We start from the raw sequence: 26,662 nt of genomic DNA, 5'->3' as shown, positions 1-26,662 counted from the left end.
TTTAAAACGATACCTGGTGTGTTTTTTTTGTTTTTTTTAGAATTGAAATACATATATTAGATTGCCTGTTGACTACATGAAAACAATGGTTATTGTTGCAAGTGTTTTCTTCAAAGCTTGTTTGTTTTTAAAATCAAATAAGAACAAAATTTTAGTTACAAAATAAGTAAGTCATGAGGATGCTGACTATAGATAATAATAATAGTTTATTGAACATTTGAAAGTTGCTGAGAGAAGAGATCCCAAAAGATCTCATCGCAAGAAAAAACAATTTTTTCACCTATGTTTGCTGTTGGAAGTTAGACTTACTGCGGTGACCCTTCTCCAGTGTGTGCGCTTGACTGAAGCCTTACCGTGTATACCTGAAACTAATGCAGTGTCAGTCACAGTAAAACCAAACTCAGAAGGAGTGTCTTCAGTAAGGGAACTTTCAGAACCTTGGCTGATAATTTGGGTTGTATTCAGCTACTTTGTTACTATAACCTGGAATCAAAATTTTTAAATGTCTTTTTCTAGTTGTCCTTGTAAATCTTGATTCTCTGAAGACATGTTACAAGATCTTTGCACCATTTTATTTTCAAGGGCTATAATTTTCCCATGATGAATGCGTATCTAAAATACTATACACTAAAAAGCAAGTATAACTAGTTGCTAGAATACCATCCTTTTTTCTTAATCTACAAAGAACTTTTATAAACCATTACCTTGTTAGAGATTTTGCTTTGGTGTCCCTCCTCCACACTTTTGGACGTAGTTATTACCCTTTTGTAATTCATACTTAAAGGTTATGATTGCAAATTCTTGGTACTTCAAATTTTGTGATTTTCAAAGAGTCAACAATTTTTTAAACTTGGAAGAAACATATTGTACTTGTTTTATAGTTTATATTGAATGTATTTGAATCCCCCATATAGTCTTGAATTACACATTTTAAAATTTACCCTAATAGTAGTGAACAAAACAAAAGAATATCTCTGCCCTCATGGTGCATACATTTGAGAAGGTTGTAGCTGCACTGAGCTGGTAGTTGGGCTCACACTTCCAAGAGGCAGCCACAGCACCTCTGAAGATCCACATTGACTGAACTGGATCAGCTCTCAATTTCACATCTTTTAAACTCCCCCGCCCCGCCCCTCTCAATTAGATCAGATGTCTGTCTCTTGGGAATGAAACAGAGACTAGTTTTCTTGTCCAATAACTCTTCTAATTTCAATTCCTCCCCAGGGCAAGGGAAAGGATGACAATCAAAATGAAAAATTTTTATAACAGTAAATAACTTTGGAACACAGGCAGATGTTCCTCTTTGTTTTTAGCCTATAAAGTTTATTATGTACTACAATTCTTCTTGAGAATTTATCGTCTTCAAATAACTACTGAACCTGGAAAATGCAAAATCTGATTACTCAGCTCTTTGCCAAAATATTTTTCTGTGGTCTTGATTTTCTTTAAAAGTTTCTAAAGATTTCTGGTGATCAGATCAGGCAAGTCACCTGCTGTGTTATGAAACGGCTGCTTTTTCCTTACCAAAGAAGACATTAAAATTGTTTAGCCTTTTGGAGTATGCTGAAAGACCAGCTATCATATAGTTCAGTTTCGTCAGTGACTTAAGGAAACAGGGTAATTCAGGAGATGATAATCATGTGAGTTTCATAAATAGATGCTATATGACATAAGTCTTGAAGGCTGAGACTTTTTTTGACCAAGTGGGAAAAGATGGGAATAAGAACACTTTAGACAGACAGAGACAGGCAGGTACAGAGACCTGGGGAAAACATCAGGAACCCGTGTAGGAACCTGTATGTGGTTCTACAAGCCTGGAATGTGGGTTTTTTTCCATTCAGAGCAAACAGAAGCTGCAGCCTTAGGGACTTCCTTGGAGGCTCAGTGGTTGGGAATCTGCCTGCCAGAGTGAGGGACGTGGGTTTGATCCCTGGCTGGGGAACTAAAATCCCACTTGCCACAAGTCAGCTGAGCCCATGCACCACAATTACTGAGCCTGCGTGCCCTAGAGCCCATGCTCTACAACAAGAGAAGACTGCAGTGAGAAGCCCTCATGCAGCTCCTAGAGAGCAGCCCCACACACTGCAGCTGGAGAAAACTTGTGCGCAGCAACCAAGAGCTGCGCACCACAGTGGAGACCCAGTACAGCCAAAAAAACCTGAAATGTTTTAAAAAAAAGAAGCTCCAGCCCTTTTTAGAACTCTGAACTTAAATATCCAGAAGCTTGGTGGGAAGTCCAGTTGACATGTTTCAAAGATGTCAAAAACTGAACTCCCAGTCTTGCCCCCCCAAACCTGCTCTGAACTCATGCCAAATCTGTCCTCCCATTTTCTTAGTCCAAAAGCCCTGCTTACATTTTTGACTCCTCTCTCCCACCTCACATCCAATGTGTCAGAAAAATCTTCCTGAATGTACCTTCCAAATATTACACAGCTGCTGTCTGACCATTTCCCAGCACCCACATGATCTGCCTCTGTGTCTCACCTGGATCACGGCCAGAGCCTCCTAGCAGAGTTCCCGCTTCTGCCCTTGCCCCACTGCTGTCTGCTGGCAGCACAGTAGCCAGAACACTTCTTGCAAAACCTGTCAAGTCGTGCCATTCCTTTGCTCACCTGTCACTTGCAATGCTTCCCATATTACTCAGAATAAAACCCAAGTCCTTGCAGTTGTCTGCAGGGACCTCCATGGTCTGCCCACCCTTCTCTCCATCTGAACCGGCTGTCTTCCTCCCCTTGCTCATCTGCTCCATCCACGCTGATCTCCTAACAGCCCACAAGCACAGGCACACTTCCATATGAGGCCTTTGCACTGGATGGTCTTTCCTGCCTGGAGCCTGCTTTCTCCAGATAGCTTCATGGCTTACTTCCTGACCTCTGTCACGTCTCTTCTCAAATTCTACTTTTTCAATAAGGCCTGCCCTGACCACTCTATGCTTGTGTATAGCACGTATTACCTAATGTAATTTACTTACTATATGTATTGCCAGCTTTGCCCCAGAGCAGTTTAAGCTCCCATGGTTTGTTTTTTGTTTTATGTATACTTGCTTTTTGTTCACTCATACACGCACAAACATACACCCTGAGTGTCTAGAATAGTTGGTGACATGTAGTAGGTAGACAGGAAATATGTGTTGAGTGAATAAATGGCGGGAGAGATGATTAAAGAGTCTCTTATGCTTGTTACACAACTTGTTAAAGAGCCATATGTGCTGTGGTAAGAAATTTGGACTTGGTGTGCTATTGCTATTAAGGAGGCACTGAAGAATTGTAATCTGGATGGAAAGTGAAGGGACTGTGTTTTTAGAAGGGTCATTCTTGCCATGGGTTCCCAGGTGGCACGGTGGTAAAGAATGCCTGCCAATACAGGAGACACAGGAGACTCAGGTTCAGTTCTTGGGTCAGGAAGATTCCCCAGAGGGGGAAATGGCAACCCACTCCAGTTTTCTTGCCTGGGAAAATCCCATGGACAGAGGAACCTGGAGGGCTACAGTCCATGGGGTTGCAAGGAGTTGGACACGACTGAGTGACTGAGCACACACACATGCATTTTGGCCATGGTGCAGAGACTGAGACCAGGGAGGGAAGGTAGAGGCTGGCGTCACAGTCCAGGTACAAAGCGTCGGAATGACTAAACACGGTGGTTTAGGGCGAAGGGAGATGAGAGACTAAGTTTGAGGATGTTTGGAGGTAGAGTCGGCAGGACTTGATAAGCCCATCTCAGACTTCCTGAGTTGTGGGACAGGCTTTCTCCGGACCCAGACTGATTGTGGTGGCTCTTGTGTTGTGGCCAAATGCACGTCCTGCTGTGAGGCTCAGGCTAGCTCTCTGCCACCCTGTGTAATGTGCTCACGAAGGCAGAGGGGTAGAGACGCCCTTAGAATTTCAATACGATTGACAATTTATGTAAAAAGTTAAAAAAGCAAGAAGTACTTAAACTTAGGAAGAGTGAGCACAGCATAGTGAAGTCACTCAGTCATGTCCGGCTCTTTGCGACCCCATGGACTGTAGCCCACCAGGCTCCTCCGTCCATGGGATTTTCCAGGCAAGGGTTCTGGAGTGGGTTGCCATTGCCTTTTCCAGGGGATCTTCCGGACCCAGGGATCAAACCCGGGTCTCCCGCATTGTAGGCAGATGCTTTACCGTCTGAGGCACCAGGGAAGACTAGGAAGAGTACCAGTGAGCAAATTACCAAAACAGGAGAGTAATCTGAGCCTTAAGTCGTAGCTCATGTATTTTGTTTATCATTAGTCAACATTTTCAGGCTCCTTCTGTGATCACTGGAAAAGGAAATGGCACCCCACTGCAGTATTCTTGGCTGGAAAATCCCACGGACAGAGGAGCCTGGTGGGCTGCAGTCCATGGGGTCGCTGAGTCAGACACAACTGAGAGACTTCACTTACTTACTTACTTATTGTGATCACTAAGACTCAGTTAAAAAAAAAAAAAAATCACTAGATACTCTTCTTGCTCTAGAGAGCTTTCCATCTTTGAACCTCATGAAAACACACAGAGCGGAATATCTAAAGATCTTTATTGACAGTGCAGTGAGGGAGGAACAGAAACGTGGTGGCACTGTTGATGGCAAGTGGAAAGACAGGCGGCCGGATGTGGGTGCTGTCAGAGCGGAAGTGTGTGAGAGCAGAGTCAGCAGCTCGGTGTTTCAGATGTCCTGTACTGGACATTTCACACATTGAGTCAGAGAGTTTTAGGGCCTTCTTTTTTCTTTTTATTGGCTGTACCGCCTCTTTGTTGTCCTTTGGGCTTTTTTCTAGATGCAGCGAGCCGGGGCTACTCTCAATTTGCGGTGCACGGCTTGTCACTGCGGTGGCTTCTCTAGTTGCCCAGCGCGGGCTCTAGGGCCCTCGGGCTTCAGGAGCTGCGGCACGTGGGCTCAGCAGCTGTGGCTCCCAGGCTTAGTTGCTCAGAGGCATGTGGGACCTTCCCAGATCAGGGATCAAACCGTGTCTTCTGCGTCGGCAGGCAGACTCTTGACCACTGAGCCACTCGGCAAGTTAGGCCTTCTTCTGTCTGCCTGCCCTTGAATGACATTCAGGCGTTTCTTGTCTCACTTCCTGGCTTCATTTTCAGCTCGTCTCCTTTACCTAGATGTCCGACAGTTGCAGCACACTAAAGCTGTTTTCCCAGATGCACTAGGCCCTCGTACATTTTATGCCTGTGTAACATGTTGCATCCTTTACCTAGAATGCCTTAGCTGCCTTCTGCCAGGAGCCTTTAAAAGCAACTCAGGTGTCACTCAGAGAAACCTCGTGCCTTCCACTCCCCAGTCCAAGCAGGATCCTGTGCTCCCCCATTCTGTTCTTCTTCACTGGTAGTGTGTAAATGTCTGCTGCTGAGGTGCACATGGTTGCATCTTCCACAGCATTACAGACTTCATAAGAACGGAGAATGAGAGCTTTGTTTTTCTTCTTGCCTGTTCGCTTTCCCTTCCTCCTTTCCTTCTTGTATGTTCAGCACTTGGCGTAGTTCTTTACAAATAATAGATATCTAGAAGTATTTGTTGGGTTGAAATGGATTGAAATAAAAAGGGAAGGCAAAACTAGGTACAGAGACAATGGAAGTCAGCAGCATTCAGCTTCTTTGTTTAACTTCTGCATGTTTATGTCACTAATTCAGCTAAAAATCCTTGTCTCAAAAGTTTTTATTTTTAATTCTTTCATTTTTTGTGGGTTTTCTTAAAAAACCTGATAAGAAAAGCCTCTCCCTCTGGGAGCAGAGCACTGGTTGCAGAGGGGTTTCATTCCTGTGCTAAGACTCCAAACAGCAGGGAGCAAGCTGTGATTCACGCTCTCTCCCGGGGAGAACTGATCCTGCGGTATCTGCGTTGTCTTGTGAGGCAAGCAGAAAGGACCCTTTCACTCAGTAGATCTGTATATAATTTGTGGGGAGTGTAATTCATGCCCAGAGAAGTATCTGCAAATAAAATTTTTGCAGTAACAGCACCAAAGCATTTTCTTTCCACCACATTTAAACTAGTCCTTGGAGTTTTTACTTTTCTCCATATATATATCTCATAAAGATTAATTATTTTATAAATGATTTTTCTTATATATTAGGATGATGATCTTATAGCCAGGTCCCTTTATATTTAAAAAAGAAGTACAAGATGGGTTGTAAATAGGATATGCTAAGTGTCACTTCAGTCGTGTCCGACTCTTTGCAACCCTATGGGCTGTAGCCTGCCAGGCTCCTCTATCCAGGAATTCTCCAGGCAGGAATACTAGAGTAGGTTGCCATTTGCTTCTCCAGGGGATATTCCCCACCTAGGAATCGAACCAGTGTCTTTTAAGTCTCCTGCATTGGCAGGTGGGTTCTTTACCACTAGTGCCACCTGGGAAGCCCTGTAAATAAGATGTTTATATAATTAATCATTTAAAATAGGATGCTTTTTTCTTTTTAATTTATTTTTAATTAATATATATTTTTTAATTAGAGACTACTTTACAATATTGTGGTGGTTTTTGCCATACATTGACATGAATCTGCCCCAGGTGTACATGTGTTCCCCATCCTGAACCACCCCCCACCTCCCTCCCCATCCCATCCCTCAGGGTCATCCCAGTGCACCAGCCCTGAGCACCCTGTCTCATGCATCGAACCTGGACTGGCAATCTGTTTCACGCATGGTAATATACATGTTTCAATGCTATTCTCTCAAATCATCCCACCCTTGCTTTCTCCCACAGAGTCCAAAAGTCTGTTCTTTACATCTGTGTCTCTTTTGCTGTCTTGCATATAGGTTCATTGTTACCATCTTTCTAAATTCCATATATATGCATCAATATACTGTATTGGTGTTTTTCTTTCTGACTTACTTCACTCTGTATAATAGGCTCCAGTTTCATCCACCTCATTAGAACTGATTCAAATGTATTCTTTTTAATGGCTGAGTAATAACTCCATTGTGTATATATACCACCGCTTTCTTATCCATTCATCTGCTGATGGACATCTAGGTTGCTTCCATGTCCTGGCTATTATAAACAGTGCTGCGATGAACGTTGGGGTGCACGTGTCTCTTTCAATTCCGGTTTCCTCGGTGTGTATGCCCAGCAGTGAGATTGCTGGGTCATATGGCAGTTCTGTTTCCAGCTTTTTAAAGCTGTTCTCCAGAGTGGCTGTACTTTGCACTCCCACCAATAGTGTAAGAGGGTTCCTTTTTCTCTGCACCCTCTCCAGCATTTGTTGTTTGGAGACTTTTTGGTAGCAGACATTCTGACTGGCGTGAGATGGTACCTTATAGTGGTTTTGATTTGCATTTCTCTGATAATGAGTGATGTTGAGCATCTTTTCATGTAAAACAGGATACTTTTACGAAGGAAAGTAGGCCTAACTAGAGAGAAAGCCACACTGAGACAACACTGTAAACTGTCCCAGATAAATTGGGATGTAAAATGACCCTTTCTGTGAATAGCCTGGATAAATTAAAATGCCAAATTTAAAACAAGAACTTGAAGAGTCAAATACTGAAAGTTCTGGTGATTAGGAAACATATACCACAAAATCTAGAATGTTCAGCTATGGCTGAACTTAAGCTTGATGTGAGTCCCAGTAGCCACACAAAGTTGGGCATATGCCAGTGTTCATTTCATGTTTAAATGTATGTTTACATAATATTAATGTAAATTTGTATATAAAGTTTCTTACACAGTAAAATGAATAATAAACTAAAATCAGTTTTATAGCAAAACAGTTAATTGTTAATAAAAATTTGAGGTCATAGAAGTAACTCAGAGTTCAATAAAGATAATTTTATGACCAGGAAGATAGTAGTATCGGATTTTAGCTTTCTGGTGATCTTATTTGAAGCACATTTTATTGAACAGAGGTTTTGACAAATATTGAGGTTCATGGTTAGTGTACTAGTTAGATGCTTGCATTCGTGCCAGAAAACCCAGCGCCATGCTTAAAAGTAAAAGGCGTCTGTTGGCTGCATGCGTCGGCTGCAGCGGCGCCGGGCACTGCAGCCGCAGCTTTACTGAGGCGTTCTCACTGTCACCAGTGCTTTAGCTCTGCTCTGAGTTTTGGGGCCCTTTTTCTCCAGCTCCCCTGTTTTCAGACTGACCTTTCTCTTGGTAGCAAGACAGCCACTTGCCGCTCCCAGGATTATCTGCCTCTTTTTTCATTATTAAGCCCCAGGAGCTAAGTGACTTTGTCTTCAACCAACCCTTCACGTCCTTCCACGGCCATCATGGATTCTGAGTTTATCCTGGAACCAGTAAATGCGTCAGTGAGGATGGGAAGCGTGGACTAAGGCTTCGAGCCCACCTGTGGACATGTATAGGAGGGAGGGTCAGCCACATCCAGAACACGTGGCTGCGGCTCTGTACGGAGGGGCTGGGGTGGGGGCGGGGCCTGGGGAGGTCATCATCAGATCAACAGCAAAACTGTTTTTACCAGAAAAAGCATCGTAGGTCAGAAACACTCATCCAGGATGTTTGCATCCTTTGTTGCTTCCTTTTGGGGAATGACCATCTTCTCTCTCGTGAGAAGGTCCAGATTTTTATTAGAAAGCAACTCTGGACCTATGAAGATGCCTTAACAGGGTGAGATGGGTGAAAGGTCAGGCTCTGGGGTCTCACTGCGTGGGTTCAGAGACTGGCTTCCCCAGTGACTGGCTGGCTGAGCTTCGGCGAAGTACATGGCCATTCTGTGCCTTCGTTGCCTCATATTTTATAAAATATGATGGTGGCGTTTATGTCAGGGTTGTGATAATGATTAAATAGCACTATATAATATATGATGTGTCTGACACAGAGTACTCAGTAAATATTAACTATTATGTTTATGACTTACCTGAGTAAGTACTCCTGTCCCAGAGATATTCCCAACCCATCCTGGTTTGTCTTTAGCTCTCATGATAAAAAGAGACTTGCACACAAAGATTCTTTTTGAATTCCTGCCCTGAGGTAGATAAATTAGTTTAATCAAGTTTAAATTGGAAATAGAGCAGAAAGAGAGCTAGAGCTGAGAAAAAGAATGTGAAGATTTTTTTTTTTTGAGACTTTGTGGTAATAATCCTCTTTTCAAAACAAAATCTGTAAAGTAGTGGTTTAGATGTTCCTAGATATTATCCAGATTCAGACCCAGGGATCTGAGTTCACTTTCTCTGCACAATCTTCATCTACCCTTTTCTTCCCCTCAGGGACTCCTTAATGTGCCCATCATCATGTATAGATCTGAAAGCCCTGGAGTTGTAGTGTGTAAATCTTCTAGATTTTCAGAATCTTTATGAAAACTATAAAGGATACTAATCTTGAAAATTTCCCAAGTTGCCTTTGGAAATCTTATCGTCCCCTCCTGCAGTGATGCTTTGGCTGATGGCTCTCCTGAGGCAACCAAATGTGTGATTTTGTAAAACATGGGGCTGTAAGTCATCTTCATCAAAGATTTTTTGAAGGACCAGGGGACTGTAAGTCCTAAAGAGCTCACCCAAGAAGGCAGCTAGGTGCTTGGCTGTAAGCATGCCCTATTCTCACATCAGGGAGCAGTTTCTCCTTGAACTGCTCCTTTTTAATTAGCACTTAAGAGTGAAGGATTATGTGAAAGAAGCTGGATGTCTTCATTGAAGTGTTAATACAATAATTTTAAAATGTATTAATAGATAGCTGTAGTAAACTTGCAAAAATATCAGTGGGATAGAAGTACCACGAAAAGCTAGTCATGGTGTTTTATCCAGAGTTTTTTAAAAGGCCGCCACAGGTCCTCATGGGGAATGCTGTTTGGTGCAAGCAAGCTTCTTAGGGAAATTAATGGTAAACATGGTCCCTTTCCCTCTGAAAAGCCATAGCAGGTGTCCCCACAGCCCTTGAGCTGTAGACTGCTCCTGAAGGCTTAGTATTTTGATGAAATAGGATTTCCAAATGATTGTAAAAAGTTGCTGGGAGTATATATGTGTATGTATGGAGGAGAAGGGGACGACCTGGCGTGGTGCGATTCATGGGGTCACAAAGAGTCGGACACGACTGAGCGACTGATCTGATCTGATTTAAACCATTGGCATAATTAAGCAACAAAGATTTTATATAATTTCCTTCTTTCAAGTCCTCAGATGTTTTTACCTTAAGGCTGGAGGAGGAGAGGAATATTTTTTCATCATCTGGGTACTGTTCTTTCTCCCTGGACATCGCTTGTCTTTGGAATTCCCCGCCTCTTCTGCCTGCTCTCTTGGTTCCTCAGGCTTCTAACCCCTTCTTTGCTGCCATTCCAGCTCAAGTGTGCACTAGTGCAAAACCAGTCATTTCCCGTCTTCCCTGAGTTCTCTCCTGTCCCCCTGTCTGCAGTGCTCTTTCGTGCTTTCCTGCTTGCCACACTCCTGTTCATCCTTTCAGATTCAGCTCAAATGTAAACCTCTCCAGCCATTTCTCCCCACACAGGATAAAGGCATCACCTCCACCAAGTTCCTGTAATGCTATACATTTGCTAGTAAGCCACTAAGTGCATTTCGCTTCTCATTTTACTTTTACTGTTTCTGTTTACATCTCTACCGGATAGTGAGGCCCTTGAGGGCAGGGACTATGAGCTCATTCATCTTTGCTCCAGCAACCTGATGTTCAATAAAAAGCTAGTAAAGTAATTGACCAAAAGTCAGCGTTTTCAAGTTAAGAATTTGCAGTCTACCTTGATTAATGAATCTCTCCAGGATGACTACTCTTTTAAAAATGCATTTAGCTGTGTTTAAGATTCAAATTATAGGTCCTGAGAAACAGTATTGGCATGTGGTGCTGTTTCTACAAAGCTTCACAGCTTTGCAGGATAAAAATACCTCAGTACACAATTTCTCTTTGTTCACTCACAGTTGAAAATCAACAGGGCTAAACCTTAGGCAAAACTGTGAAGTATGGAAAGTTTATCTTTATTATCCCAGCGTCTCCTTTCTTCATTTCTTTTCTTTTTAGTAATACTATTTTTAGGCATCTGCTTTTTATCCTGTTCTGATCTTTTTTATTCTATCAATTCTGAATACATTTGAAGAATGAATGGGCATAAGTCAAACTGGGCATTTGATTTTAAACCTCTTCTTACTAAATGTGAAATAATAGCCATCAGGTTACCTGTTGAAGGTATTTGAGTAGGGAGTCTTGTCTTTTTTTTCATGAGGAAGTAAAATCATTGAAATTATACCATGTATAGGTTGGCCCAGTACACACATTGAGTAGTCCTTTTCATTTGTCAGGGGAACTTAACCTCCAGAATAACCATCTCTGCGTCCTGGCTCCAGTGGGTAGATCTGACCTGGCTGTAATTGTTGGAGATCTGTTCTGAGAATTTATCACTTGCTGCTGAATTTTGACCGCAAAAATAGCCAAATGGTCTTAGGCAGAATTGGGGCCACCTCTAGTCCATATGGTGCCATGTACAAAATTGTAAAGGTGATCCTTCCTCATTTGTATCTGTCAGAAGTCATGGTAATTTATGTATTTTGTTAAATAAGCCGTTACTACCATCTGCCAGAAAATCGCCACAGTAATTAGGCAGGTCTTCGCTGTCTCTGGTGTGAATGTGCAGAACCACTGTGCACACTAAACAGACGGAGCTGGGAAGGAGCTCTGCTTTCTGGTTTGCTGCAGGCCTCCACGTCCTGTTTTCCTACCAACTGATCTGAAGTTTAAGTTGCTTGCCTCATCCTTGAAGGCACTGGATTTTCAACTCTTGGTTTGTGATTCCCTGAACCTTTTGAAAATGAAGGAAAGATACCATGTGTGCCTTTATTAGGAACAAGGCTCCCATGTAGTTCATTGAATTGGTAGGAATAATGATAATCAAGCCTTTAACTTACTTAGGAAGAACTAGTCTAAACTTGGGATGATCGGGCTTTAAATATTCTTAGTAGTTTGTCAATCAAAGTACAAGAAAACCGGACTCATGAACATCTATATATTGTCTCTCTTGCTTGAAGAGTCTAATGCAATTGCAGTGAGATATATTGTTTTTATTAAAAAAAAAAACAACTTGGAATTTTTTTTTAAGAATCTTCAATTTATATGTAGAGGAAGAAAATATATTGTTTACAAATTTTTTTTTTTAAATTTTATTTTATTTTTAAACTTTACATAACTGTATTTTTTTAAAACCTGCTTAGGGGAAGCAATTTTAGGGATCACACACTCTTAAATGGCTTCGTATTAATTAGATATTTATTTTAGTTACTTTTTTTTAAAAGTCTTATTTCCATTTTCAAAAATGAGACTATTGAGTCATAGAGAAGTTGTGGTTTGCCCAAGCTCACAGTTTGTAAATGACAAAGCTGGAGTTTGAACCGAGATCTAATTGATTCCAGTGTGTTAAATGGCAGGCTGACTCTTCTGGCCTTTATTGTTTCAAAACATTGCCTGGCTTATCAGTAGGAAGAAGAAACGGAGCTTGTTCTTTTTCTTCCTCTCTTGTTCTGGGTGATCATTGCATTGATGTCCTTCGGGGTAAACTATTAATAGTATCGTTAGTACCATCATTCTATTTCATTATACAATAGGGTAACATTTATGTATTTATATATAAGATATAAAGTGGCTTCATTGTTTCAGTTAAGATTTTTTTATCTAATTTCAGAGCCTACAACTTAACACTGAACGTGGCTAGCATAACTTAATTGAATTTTAAAGCCCCGTGTATCTGTAGGAGAGAGGTAGAATATTAAGTGATTTTGTGTCTGTGGAGTTTATTATTTTACTTTTGTGGTATTTATGTGAAATTTATAGTACTTCGAGTAGTTTTGGTGAGCTGGTAGTCGAGCTGTTTTTAAAATCTGGTTTTCTTTAATAACCCTGTATTGTAGTTGTCATGTACTGTATGCTGATGTGTGTGTGAGACGTTGAAGACCACTGAATGTCTGAAACTTTTCTCTTATAATATGTTCTGTATTTGAGGAAAACTGAAAAGATGAAATTGGTAATAATAATGTTCACACAGAAACTTTTCAAACCAAACAATAGTAGACAGATGGGAAAAACAGGGGAGAAAGATGTAAGCTTACACAAAACAAAATATGTATTCCCAGTAAAATGTAGTTCCATGAGGGCAAAGCTTTTTGTCTGCTTTATTCACTGGTGTGTCTCTAGTGACTGGAAGAGTACCTGGCACCTAGTAGGTGCACAGTGAATATTTGTGGGATGAAGAAAGGAAGGAACGGGACTTAGGCATTGTCTCACAGGCTGCCTAGGACTTTGATCACAGTGAGACACGCTGCTGCATGCCAGGCTGATTTATCTACTCTTGTCACTTCCCCATATTTCATAGCTTCAGAGCATTATTTATTACTCATTTGCTCAACAGATACTTACTGAGCATCCAATGTATATACTAAGCAGTGTAACATACAGCAACCAGAGCTTATTCATTTTGGGAAGTGGATCATAGATGGGTACTAAATAATAATTTATATGATTGTATATAATAAGAGAGGTTGACACAGGCAGTAAATTTCAGGTTTCAGAAAGTATTGATTTGGTGAAGTTAAGAGAAAGGAGTCAGAGAGTTTGCCTAGATGAAGACAGGGAGGGAGAGATTCTAAGTGGAACGGCACAGTCTAATTTGAGATCAATCAATAGGAGTGTTTTAGGAAACAGATCCGCCTGGCAGATTAGACAGAGGGCTGACTGTAGGGTGTTTCAGTGTTAGACTGAACAAGCAGGTGATCAGTGAATCACTGATAGAGCATATTTCACCCAGAGGGAGATTCCTAGGTCCCCTTCATAGCTCTGTCCTTGGCACATTCTCCTCACTTGGCCTTCAGTTGAGTTCAGTCACTCAGTCGTGTCCAGCTCTTTGAGACTGCAAGGACTGCAGCGCACCAGGCTTCTTTGTCCATCCCCAGCTTCCAGAGCCTGCTCAAACTCATGTCCATTGAGCCAGTGATGCCACCCAACCATCTCATCCTCTGTTGTCCCCTTCTCCTCCTGCCTTCTATCTTTCCCAGCATCAGGGTCTTTTCCAGTGAGTCAGTTCTTCACATCAGGTAGGCAAAGTATTAGAGCTTCAGCTTCAGCATCAGACCTTCCAATGAATATTCAGGACTGATCTCCTTTAGGATGAATTGGTTTGATCTCCTTGCAGTGCAAGGGACTCTCAAGAGTTTTCTCCAACACCACCATTCAAAAGCATCAATTCTCTGACACTCAGCTTTCTTTATGGTCCAACTCTCACGTCCATACTTGACTACTGGAAAAACTAGGAGTCTTTGTAGCTCCTGCTTCTCTCTTTAACTCTTCCCTTCCTACGTTATCTTACTGACTGATCCTATCCCCTTTAAACAGTTATAACACAGGAACTCCAGAATTTGTATCTCCGTCCCAGACCTGTCTCCTGACCTTCACACCCATACATGTACAGCATTCCCCTTGATAGTGCCATTTGGATATCTAACAGCATCTCAGCTTCACAGGCCAGAAATTGGATTCTTGGTTTTTACCCACCCTCCCAGCCCTAACGCAGTCTTCCCCCAGTCTTCACCATTTCCACTCAGTTACTCGGGCAAAACACCTGGGACTTGTCCTTGAGTTCTCTTTTGACAGGAACATGCAGTCCATTATCAGGGTCTACCAGCTGTACCAACACCATTCACTGACCTGCTGCATATGACCACTGCTGCTTCATAGTTCTGCCTTCTTCACCTGTATTTAGGACTGACTACCTAATTGCTTCCCTGGTGGCTCAGACGGTAAAGAATGTACCTGCAATGCAGGTGACCTGGATTCAGTCCCTCAGCTGTGAAGATCCCCTGGAGGAGGGCATGGTAACCCACTCCAGTCTTCTTACAAGGAGAATTCCATGGACAGAGGAGCCTGGCAGGCTACAATCCATGGGGTCACAAAGAGTTGGACCCAACTGAGTGACCAACACTTTCACCTAATTTGCAAGGCCTGTTGCAAAATGGGAGTACAGTGCCCCTTGTTCATAAATTATTAAGAATTGCAGAATGGTAACAGCATTGCATTGTCAAGTGCAAGGCCCTTAAGTGCAAGACAAGTGTGACTGCACAGGGCACTTGCTAGTGAAGCTGGCCTTCCCTCTGATAGCAAATGCCTCCTAACTAACGGCTCCCTGCTGCCCCCTATAGACAATTCCTCACATGGCTCTCAGAATCATCAGAGTAGGTCAGGTCATAGCATTTCCCTGCTTAGAATTTACAGGAATCCCCCATGCTCTGGCCTTCCAAACCCGATGTGATCTGATCCTGAAGCTTCTTCAGCCTCTTGTTCCACCGTACTCCTCTCTCATTCCCTAGGCAGCCCCCGGTGGCCTCTTTCTTGTCCCTCAGAGCAAGAGCAGTCCTCTTGGAGGGCTCTTTCAGCCTAAGCGTGAGTCTTTCACCAGCTCTTAAAGGGTCACCCTCCTTTTCACTACGCCAGGTTGCATGTCACCTCCTCAGAGTCTTTCCTGACCACTCCTAGGTGAAGCAGTGAAGCCTCCTCCTGTTACTTACTGCACCATTACCCAGTTTTATTGTATTCTTAGCACTTGCTACTCTGCACTATCTTTATTAACTCTTAGTTATGACTTATTAACGATATCCTGTCACCTAGCATAGCACTTGCCACAGGATAGTGTTCAATAATTATTTGTTGCATGAATGAATATTTCATAGTCTTTAGCCTCTTACATTTTGGAAATTTTAGGTTAACAGTGTTTTTCCTTTTTCAGCTCTAATACTTTTTTATTTGTTGAATTCTCATAAAATTGAATTAATTTATGTTTAATTAATAGATATTCCGAAGTTAATTTTAAAATCTGAAGGTTTTGTTTTTTTCTCCTTTAAAATAGCATGTCTTTGATATGACACATTCTATATGCCCCATAGCTTGGACAGGAAGTTAAAGGTGCTGTTAGCTGTTAAAGGTGAAGTTAATAGTATAGCATGAATAGAGTTCCCCCTCAGAATCAGTATTTTGCATTGTAATACCAAAGGTCTCACAGCTCAAGCTTCACAGGTTTATGTAAAGCCATTTATTGTGTAAACACTGAACACCTATTATATACCAGACACCCAGGAACAAAAAGGTAAGACATTTTCCCTGCCCTTGAATTGCTCATTTTAGAAAACTTGTCCTCTGATACGCAACATTCTTGTGTAGTTTCAAAAGAAAAGCACTAACTCTACTTTATGAACTACACTCTATCTTCTAGCTCTTAGAAAGCCTAACTGCGTGGTCCAAAACGATGCTACTGTATAGAACAAACACATACACTTTATGAAGCTAACATGATTGTGAAATATTTAAAGTTAATTACAAATCTGTTGTTTCCCAGTACTGTCTGGTACACACACCAGTTTTGGAGGGGGTGGGTGTGGTGGTGACCAAATGCTATGGTTCACAGAATTTTCAGCGCTTATTACATAATTACGTTGAATGCCATATGGCATTTTATCGCAGCTCATTAAATTACTAGGGGCTTATACTTCCAGTTGAGTTATCTTTAGTGCGTTTCCGTAGCACTGTTTTTTTGTAATATAAATTTAAAGTCTTTTTTGTAAAATATTCTTCAAGATGAAAATAATTTGTGGTATACAGAACCCTGGACTTTTCCAGAAATAATCCCCATGTGGCTTCTAAATGGTGACTAAATGACAGGGTATACACTATAGAGTTCTTCAGGTATAGAAAATAGGGCTAACTACCACTGACCGTGTCAATAAAGAGATACCAAATTATTTTTTTCTAGGGCATTTGGTTTTGAAAATTACCTCTTAGTATTAGCATTCACATCTTTTTTTTCCTGGAATTCCACAGATGAATGGGTTGTTTCTAATACTTTTCCAAATAGCTATCGATGAATTCTTTTTAAAAGTTTGTGACTTTAAAAAAGAATTTTACTTAGTTTTAATGAATGATTCTAATTATTTTACACATGATACCTGTATCCATACCTCATGCACAAAGTTTACTGGGAACATAATTTAGCCTACTCTAACTTGTTTTCCCTATTTTTGAATGCCTATTTTTGAGTTATGTGGTAGCTGCCTCCAGATACCATCAAGAAGAGTGGGTCCTTTACCCTTTCTCAGGATGGCCACAGAGTATTATATTTTGTGAATTCTTCTGATTATTTTATATAGTTCTTCACTTCCCTCTTAGCAGCTATCATTTTGTCGTGTTGATTGCGTTACTGTCAGCTGCAGCCCCTCTCTTCGATCTGATTTAGTGTTTTTAATTTCCTGTGAGCTTGGAAACCAGTTTTAAAATTCTATTAGGATGAATGATGTGTGTAAAAGAAGACCAAATCGACAATGAGTGAAGGTCCAATGGGCTCACCTGTGAGTCAAGAGCCCAGAGCTGTCATATTTGGCCTTGTGACATCTGTTTTGGTTGCTGAGATGCTCTTTTTGCTTCTTTGCTGGTACTAGTTAGGACAGATGTCATTCTGTTTAGTTAATCACAAAACAGAAAAACATGTAGAATATCTCATTTTGGAACCCTTCCTTTGATCACTTGGTCTTTTGTACACTGTACTATCTATCTGAAACTTAGGTATATAATAAACTATTGCTAATTAAATTTCCTGACATCTTTCCAAGTGCTTTGCCATGAGACTGAGTCATACAGTTTAATGAACTCAAAAAGCTGTTGATTTCCAAAGCTTGTTTCTCTATTCTTTAATCAGATTTCTATCATGGATGAAGCTTGCAGTTTCAAAATCAGTCAAGCATTGACAACATAACAAGATACTCTGCAGTTAAGGCCAGTGTACTTTCAATAAATCTGCAACATGCATAATGGGATATGTACTTTGTCAGGCATTGTCCTGGGTAGGAGGCCTAAAATGAATAAGGAAAACAGGGTTTCTGTGTTTAAGAGGCTTATGTGGTACCCAGTCACTCCCAAACTTTTTACCAGTATATACAGATCACCTGGGAACTTTGTTAAAAATGTTGATTCCAGGGCCCAGTCTCCAGAGTTCTTGTCTCAGTAGGTCTTGAGTTGGGAGTACAAATACACATCATTAGGCAACCCGATGATTCTGATGTAAGTGGTCCTGAGAACACATTTTGGCAAATCTAGTGTGGCTGATAAGGAGTTCTTCACAAGGAGGTGTGCACAGTCTTCAGATGATATGTAGGCAAAACAATATGTTTCTGTGTTTAATCTGATGAGTATTTCATCTGTAATCTAATCTATCTCAAGAGTCTTACTTTTTAAATCGCTGGCCTATGTTTCTACTTTGTACCTTTATGTTGAGATAAAAATTACTGGAAACAATGATTAAGTCTAAGTAGGGTGCTTTCTTGTCTATTAAACCTCACCAACAATTAATCTTTTCCATGAGAATGACATTGACCTATGACAAACTGTCTCCCAAAGATAAGCTATTAGAGTGGTAGAGTAGACAAAGCATTTCTACCCAACAGCTTCTTTAGAAATCAAGTGTCATGATCAAGCAGAATGCATCTTGAAGTGTATGTGAGAAACTGGATCAGTAGTTGCCTTCAGAGAGAGGATCTGGATGTCTAGGAGAGACTTTTTTTTTTAAGTTGAAGTATAGTTGATTTTTTGGAGAAGGAAATGGCAACCCACTTCAGTGTTCTTGCCTGGAGAATCCCAGGGACAGGGGAGCCTGTTGGGCTGCCATCTATGGGGTCGCACAGAGTCAGACACGACTGAAGTGACTTAGCATAGCATAGTTGATTTACAATATCGTGTTTCAGGTATACAGCATGGTGATTCAGATTTTATGTATATAATATATATACACACATACACACATGTTATATATAGTATAGTTGATTTACAGTATCATGTTTCAGGTGTACAGCATGGTGATTCAGATTATATACATACACACACACACACATTTTATATATATATAGTTGATTTACAATATCATGTTTCAGGTGTACAACACAGTGATTCAGATTACATACATATACATACACATGATATATGTTATATATCATATATATACACATACACACGTTTTTATATATATATACTATAATTGATTTATAGTATCATGTTTCAGGTGTACAGCATGATGTTTCAGATTTTATGTGTGTGTGTATATATATATACAAACACACTTACACACGTTAAGATTCTTTTCCCTTATAGGTTATTATTACAAAACGTTGAATACAGTTCCCTGTTCTATACCATAGGTTTTTGTTGTTTTTCTGTTTTATATTTGGTAGTTTGATGTTACTCTCATCCTCATAATTTATCCCTCCCTCCACCCACCCCCTTTCCCCTTTGGTAACCATAAGTTTGTTTTTTGTCTGTGTCTCTTCCTGTTTTGTAAATAAGTTCATTTGTATCATGTTTTTAGATTCCACAGATAGGTAGTACCATATGATGTATGTCTTTCTCTGTCTGGCTTACTTAGTGTGATAAATTCTAGATCCATCCATGTGGCTGCAAGTGGCATTATTCCATTTCTTATGGCTGAGTAATATTTCATTGTGTATATATGCCACATCTGCCTGATCCCTTCATCTCTTGATGGACAGTTAGGTCTGTTCTTAACCTATGTCTCAGTTATTACAGATAGTGCTGCAGTGAACATTGGAGTGCATGTATCTTTTGAATTAAGAGTTTTCTCAGAATGTATGCCCAGGACTGGGATTGCAGGATGATATGGCAACTCTATTTTTAGTTTTTTAAAGATCCTCCATACAGTTCTCTATAGTGGCTGCACCAATTTATATTTCCACCAACAGTGTAGGAGGATTCCCTTTTTTCTACACTCTCTCCAGCATTTATTATTTGTAGACTGTTTAATGATGACCACTTTGACTGGTGTGAAGTGATACTTCTTGGTGGTTTTGATTTGCGTTTCTCTAATAATTAGCAATGTTGAGCATATTCTCATGTGCCCATTGGCCATCTGTATTTCTTCTTTGGAGAAATATCTGTTTAGGTGTTCTGTCCGTTTTTTGATTGAGTTGTTTGGTTTTTTAAAATTAAGTTGTATGAGCTGTTTGCATACATTGGAAATAATCCCTTGTTGATCACATCATTTGCAAATATATTCTCCCAGTCTGTAGGTTGTCTTTTTGTTTTGCTTATAGTTCCCTTTTCTGTGCCAAAGCTTTTAAGTTTAATTATTACTATGTCCCTGAAAATGTTTTTCTTAATTCTTACCTGCTCTGTCTTCCATGTCAATTTTAGAACATTTTTTTTCCAAATTAAAAGAATTCCAATAAATTTTTATTTTAAACCTATGAAATTATTTGGGAAAAATTAGCTTCTTAGCATATTTAATCTTCCCACTTAGAAACTCAGTAGTTCTCTCCATTTATTCAGGCCTTCTTTATACTTTCAGTAACAATGTGTAATTTTCTTTATATAGAGCTGAACATTTTTGGTAAGGGTTGCCCTGTGTGTTTATATTTTTTTTGCTATTGTAACTTCTTTTCCCTTAAAAAATATGTGGCTGGAATATAAGAAAGCTGCTTTTGTATATTTGTACTCCTTCTAGTCTGTCATTGTTCAGTTGTTTCTGTTTTTTTTAAAGTACATTGTTATATTGCCTGCAAATGTATACTGACATTTAAAAAATAGTTCATTAGCTTTACATACCGAGAAGGCTATGGCACCCCACTCCAGTACTCTTGCCTGGAAAACCCCATGGACAGAGGAGCCTGGTAGGCTGCAGTCCATGGGGTCCCGAAGAGTCGGACATGACTGAGCGACTTCACTTTAACTTTTCACTTTCCTGCATTGGAGAAGGAAATGGCAACCCACTCCAGTGTTCTTGCCTGGAGAATCCCAGGGACGGGGGAGCCTGGTGGGCTGCCGTCTATGGGGTTGCACAGTCGGACATGACTGAAGCGACTTAGCAGCAGCAGCAGCAGCTTTATATAAAATAATAAAATTTCTGTGTTCTTAAATTCCTAATGTATTGATCAGAAATAGACAATAACTTTTAAAAAAATGATTCAGTTTGAATTTATTGATTCCTCCAGGGGGAAAGAATTCAGCATGGAGGAACCTAGGTTGTAAGGCTGGGTGATTTTTCTGAAACAGGTATCACATGGTTTCACAAGTATGTGCATATGTGAAAACTCATCAAATTGTATGTTTCAGGTACCTGCAGTCTATAGTATGTCAGTTACACCTCAATAAAAATTGTTTTAAAAACAGTATCACAAAACCTTTGCTTGAGTCAGGTTTCTTACTGATAATCTTGCCTTCATTTGCTTTCATTGACAATTTCTATTATAGTTTTTGCTAATGAACTTTCAAGGAGTGCAGTTCAGTAGTTACCATGGTCGCTGACAGGTAATAGACACTCTTAATGTATTAGGTGGAATGTAATTGAGTAACATTAGATTGCTTTTCCTTTAGTACAGTGCTTACAGCACTCGCCTTGCAGGGAGAACCACCAGGCTCCAGGGAGAACTGTGAGCCTTCAGTAAAGAACAGGGGAGGCAGTGGCCCAGGAAGGAGTTTGCCAAGCAGAAAAGGAGGAGTGAGTATAGAAAACAAGGTGGCAAATGCCACAGGATCCTCAGACGTTCTAGAGGCTCTTTTGTTTGAGTAGCGGTCTGTCTTGCCAGGTGGCACTAGTGATAAAGAACCTGCCTGCCAGGAGACAAAAGAGCCGTGAGAGTTCCATCCCTGGAGAAGGGCCTGGCAGCTCACTCCAGTATCCTTGCCTGGAGAATCCCATGGAGAGCCTGGTGGGCCACAGTCCATGGGGTCGCAAAGAGTCAGACACGATTAAGCAACTTAGCACACACGCATGGTCTTGCCTACTCTTCCAACAGCTGGTAGCTTTTTCAGGTTGGTTTCTCCTCCAATACCTGACACCAGGCCTCGCTTATGTTAGGTCTGCAGAACCCTCTAGAATTCAGTGTCACGTGTTCACTTACTGTACTCACATGCTGCTCTGCCCCTCCACTCACTGGTACTGCACAGCTTCTCTTCATCTCATCTTTGTTCTCCCTGATACCAGTCTCTCCTTACCCTGCTTCATTCTCCGTATTGCAACCAGAATCAACCTTGATTTTACAGTGATTCATTTGCTGTAGTCCCCATGTTTAACAGCTGACTCCTGATAGCTTTGATTTGGCATAACAATGTGATTCCAATCTCATTTGTGTGTCTTGAGCAATGCTAATGAAAAAGCCATTCAAATGGGAAGGAAGGGCAGCTGTCTTCTGTGGAGTAATGCGCACAAGTCACTGGGCTAGAGAGGACAGGATTAGAAAGTCCTGGTCGAAATCCGGGAAGATAAATCGAGGTGTCCTGTAAGTGTGGCTTTTACACTTGGATGTTTATACCAATCAAAACAAGGACAAAAACAAGCATAGCATTACCTCGAATTTACTAGAAGTCAGCCATAAAAAAGAAGGAAAATCTGTCATTTGCAGCAGCCTGGAAGCACTTGGAGGGTATTATACTAAGTGAAATAAGGCAGAGAAAGACAAATACTTTTTGATATCACTTATATGGAATCTAAGAAGTATAACAAACTAGTGAATATAACAAAAAAAGAAGCAGATATGGAGAACAGACTAGGGGTTACTTATGGGGAAAGAGAAGGGGCACTGTAGAGACAGGAGAGTAAGAGATACAAACTATTAAGTATAAAATAAGCTCCAGGGGTATGTTGTATGACAGGGGGATATACCCAATATTTTGTAATAACTGTAAATGTGTAACCTTTAAAAATTGTGAATCAGTATATTGTATACCTGTAACTTATATTGTACATCAAATATACTTCAATAAAAAAATTTAATTAAAAAAAGTCAGGATATAATTAACATCATTTTTGTAATAAACTTAATATGATAAATTTATATAACATATCACTAACATAAAAAATAGAAGCACATCTTTATATTTAGCTCCTATATAGTGTCAGTTACTAAGTTCTTAGAGGCGATGTAAATTCATAAGAAAAGACAGAAACATTGGGGTTTTTTAGTATGTAGCCTTTGTTTTTAGAAGATTAGAGTAAGAATATGTGAAATGCTACATGATTTAAATTCTTTGAGATAAATCTAATTTTAGCATTAATCTTTTGTCGCTGTGTTACAGAAGTTCATATCCAGCTTTTATTTTCATTCTTGGATGTAAAGTTTAAATTCTTCAAAGTTGAAACATAGGCAGGAATATTCTTTCCTTCCTTTCTATTCCTTTTCTTGATGGAGAGAGAGTGAGACCATATGACCTCGAACCCCGTTCACAGTGGAAAGTCTGAAGCAGTGATTCAGTAGGGACTCCTTTCTCCCTTTGGCATCCTATATGATAGTCTAAATGACTCTCACTTTTTCAGATCAATGTCAGGGTCACCGCAGCTGGTCCTAAACAGATATTCTTGAACCTGACCACTGTTCTCATTTCCCCCCAGCTTTCATTTGGTTCTAGTTAATCTCACTTTTTAATTTTTCAAAGGTTGCCAAAACAGCGTGTTAAAAGTTACCTTTTATTTTCAGAAATTCTCTCTGAATCCCAGCCCACACTGATGGCCACATCCTGCCAGATATCCCTCATCTATTATTCCAACATTTATAGTTTCATGGAGTCTCTAATGAAGTAGCCATTTGCTTGAGTTGCTTAGTCTCCATAGCAACAGTATCTTGGTTCGTGTATGCCTGGGTAGCTTCTTACAGCTTGACATGATATGCAGCTAATATTTCTGATTTTTCCTCAGAAGCAACTGGAAATTTGCAGAACGATATTTTAAAATTTGCTGAATAGAAGTTGTTTGATTCCACTGTTGTATTCTCTTGGCACCCATCACATAGTCATAGGATCATAGACACTTTAATTTGGAAAAATGATTCATACTTGGCAGTATATATCACAGGGACTGGCTAGAGAAATGCTGCGTCTGTCATCATAAGCAGCTTACTTAATCCCTGACCTAAATAATTTTAGGAGTAAAAGAAAGCGAGCCGAGGTTAGCAGTTGGGGCTGCTTGATGACTTGGATGCTTAGCTTTAAACATCTTAAATACTTCTGGTTATAAGTATTCAAGTTGCAGTATAATAAATAGGAAAATGGGAAAGTACTTATCACAGTGATTTTTCCAGTCTTCTATTGTTGGATTTCTGTTAGGTCAGCCTCTTTGAACTGCATTACCTCATTTATTTCCCCTCCTTAACACCCAGTCTAAGTTCCTTCAGTCACTACTGAAGCTAACAGTTACATAAATCTGTTTTCATTTTTAAAATGGGTTTTCTTCAGATTTCACATAGTGAAAACATGCACCTTGCAGAAAATACACATTCTCTAATACACATTATTTGGACAAGACAGTGTAGCCTGTTGTGATAGAATTCACACTTTCAAGAATCTGATCTCATCTTAAATGATAAAAAATTATTGCTGTACCATCTGTTGTAGAATATGTAAAAGCTCACTTAAAACCACCAAGTTCATTTCACACCTCAATTGCTTTTATCAAACACACTCCATACTTTAACCCCTACCTCATATGTGAATAAATGAGACCCACAGATGCCCCCTTCCCTTTAGTTATCATCTTGATCTGTATATATGCAGCAAACTCAACAAATTATGACTAATTTCTTTCTTGGCTCTGAATGTTGAACCTGAAGAAGCACCAGCATATTTTAGAATGTGTTGATTCAAATATATATATGTACATACACATACATACTTTTTTTTTTTTTTTTTTTTCACTTTTTCCTGCCCAACTCAATTACTGAATGAATTGCACTAGGAGACCAAAGTTGCTGTCTGAGAATGTTACCTTGGATTTTTCCGTGGACCCTGACTTCACCCTCACCTTCAGCTAGCAGCACTGGAGGCACCTAAGGGCTTCCCTTGTGGCTCCATGGTAAAGAATCCACCTGCCAGTGCAGATGGGAGATGAGGATTCAATCCCTGAGTCAGGAAGATCCCCTGGAGAAGAAAGTGGCAGCCTACTCCAGTCTCTTGCCTGGAAAATTCCATGGACAGAGTAGCCTGGCAGGCTACAGTCCGTGGGGTCGCAAAGAGTCAGATGCGACTGAGCACAGATGCACACCAAGGTTGCCATCTGAGCATGTCTCCTGTGGACGTTCCATGGACACAGACTTCACCCTCACCTTCAGCTAACAACACTGGAGGGATCCGGGGGAAAGAGCTTGGTATAAAACTGGTACCACAAAGGGAGAAATAAAGCAAGAGTTTGTTTCCGTAACTGCTATTCTGCCTCATTCAGAATGTCTGTCAAAGCAACATTTACAAAAATTAATGACTCGGATCATCATATAAACAGTTTAACAAAATAAAATGGATTTTGTCCACATAAATAGCCTCTGTAATAACTTCTATCATCCATGCATGTTGATGATGCAGAAAATATTTTTATACATTTGTTTGGGGCCCATAATAGTAGTCATTCTCTGACTAATAGGAGCTACATGAAGCTCCTGAGGAGCCTGATATCCCTAATGTTTTATAGGAGTTAAAGACTGTAAAGTAAGTGACTGAAAGGTAAAAGCGTCTCTTAAATAGCGCTAGCGATGCAAGTAAAACGGCACACAGAGTCTGAATCCATAAAGCATCAGGACTGTTTCTGCCCACACCTTGTTTTAGAAATGGTTTTCCTATATACTTAGCTTTTTGTCTTTGTACTAAGACCAGCTATAAAAAACCTAGACTTGATTTGAACCAGATAGTGTTTTATGTATTTAGAAAAACCAGGACTGAACATTTCTATAATGCCTTCTTCTCTCTACTAATAGCAAGAAAAAGTATTTTCTTAAATTTATAAAATGATATATTCAGTTCTTAATACATCTATCCATAAGCTCTGTAAAAGAAAATTTGCTAGGTAACTTCATGTCAGTGTTCACAGTTCCTCACCAAATGATAACCTAGCTGGAAGCCTATTTATCAGTCAGCAGATAAGAAGTCTTAGGAGCTTACAGAAGTGGGGACTGAATGTCTTTTGATAGGGCTGGCAACATGAACTGCCAAAACTGTGAAAATAGAGAATCTCAGGGTAATGATTACTCTCAGCACTTGATCAATATGGTAACATGAGCATTAGTGTTTCTGTTAGGAAACTGAGTTAGTTTTATTATATGAACGGTCATCTCTAGCAGTTTGTCTTTTACTTTTTAAAGCATTTTATCCACAAAAGTAGAACCTGTGTGAGCCTTTAAGCTCTCAAAGCAAATTCAGCTTTAAATTAATGAATACATTTCAATTCTTAATGAAAAGAAAAGGCTTTTGCATTCCGTTTCTTAAATACTTGATTATTTGATTATTAAGGTGTTTACTTTAAATTAATGAATATATTTCAGTTCTTAATGAAAAGAAAAGGCTTTTGTATTCTGTTTCTTAAATACTTGACTATTAAGGTGTTTTTAATCAAGATGTGTATGGTGTGATTCAAGAATATTCAAGGGCTTGGCGGCGTCCAGGAGCCCACTCTGAGCTGCCACAGTGACTGCTTGGCCTGCAGTGTCCTCCTCCCCGTCGTCTCAGTCACACATCCCTGTGGGCTTCTATGAGCCTTGTTGTTCATGGGGGCTCCACCAGGAAGCAGGAGGCAGCAGTCAGTTCCTGAGCTGTGGGAAGCTCAGGCAGGAGTTCCTCGAATCAGTACTGAGGCAACACCTGCCCTCTGTAGAGGAGAGTGGTCTGGGAGAAGAGGTGGATGGCGACATCTGAGTGGCATGAGGGAAGTGATGGTGTCAAGACCTCTACACGCTGTCCACGTGGACCCACCTCACACAAAAGTCT

The 26,662-nt window shown here is 40.3% G+C and overlaps 1 protein-coding gene across 2 annotated transcripts in view; it reads left to right on the top strand.

Moving 5' to 3' along the window:
• Nucleotides 1–26,662, top strand: part of GTF2F2 (general transcription factor IIF subunit 2) — a 135,972-nt gene that overhangs the window by 73,277 nt on the left and 36,033 nt on the right. The window lies entirely within an intron of this gene.

The sequence above is a fragment of the Bubalus bubalis genome, chromosome 13 (genome assembly GCF_019923935.1).
Source record: "Bubalus bubalis isolate 160015118507 breed Murrah chromosome 13, NDDB_SH_1, whole genome shotgun sequence".
Classification (NCBI taxonomy): domain Eukaryota; kingdom Metazoa; phylum Chordata; class Mammalia; order Artiodactyla; family Bovidae; genus Bubalus; species Bubalus bubalis.
Note: the sequence above shows the minus strand (reverse complement) of the source record. Positions and strands in the feature narration are given on the sequence as shown.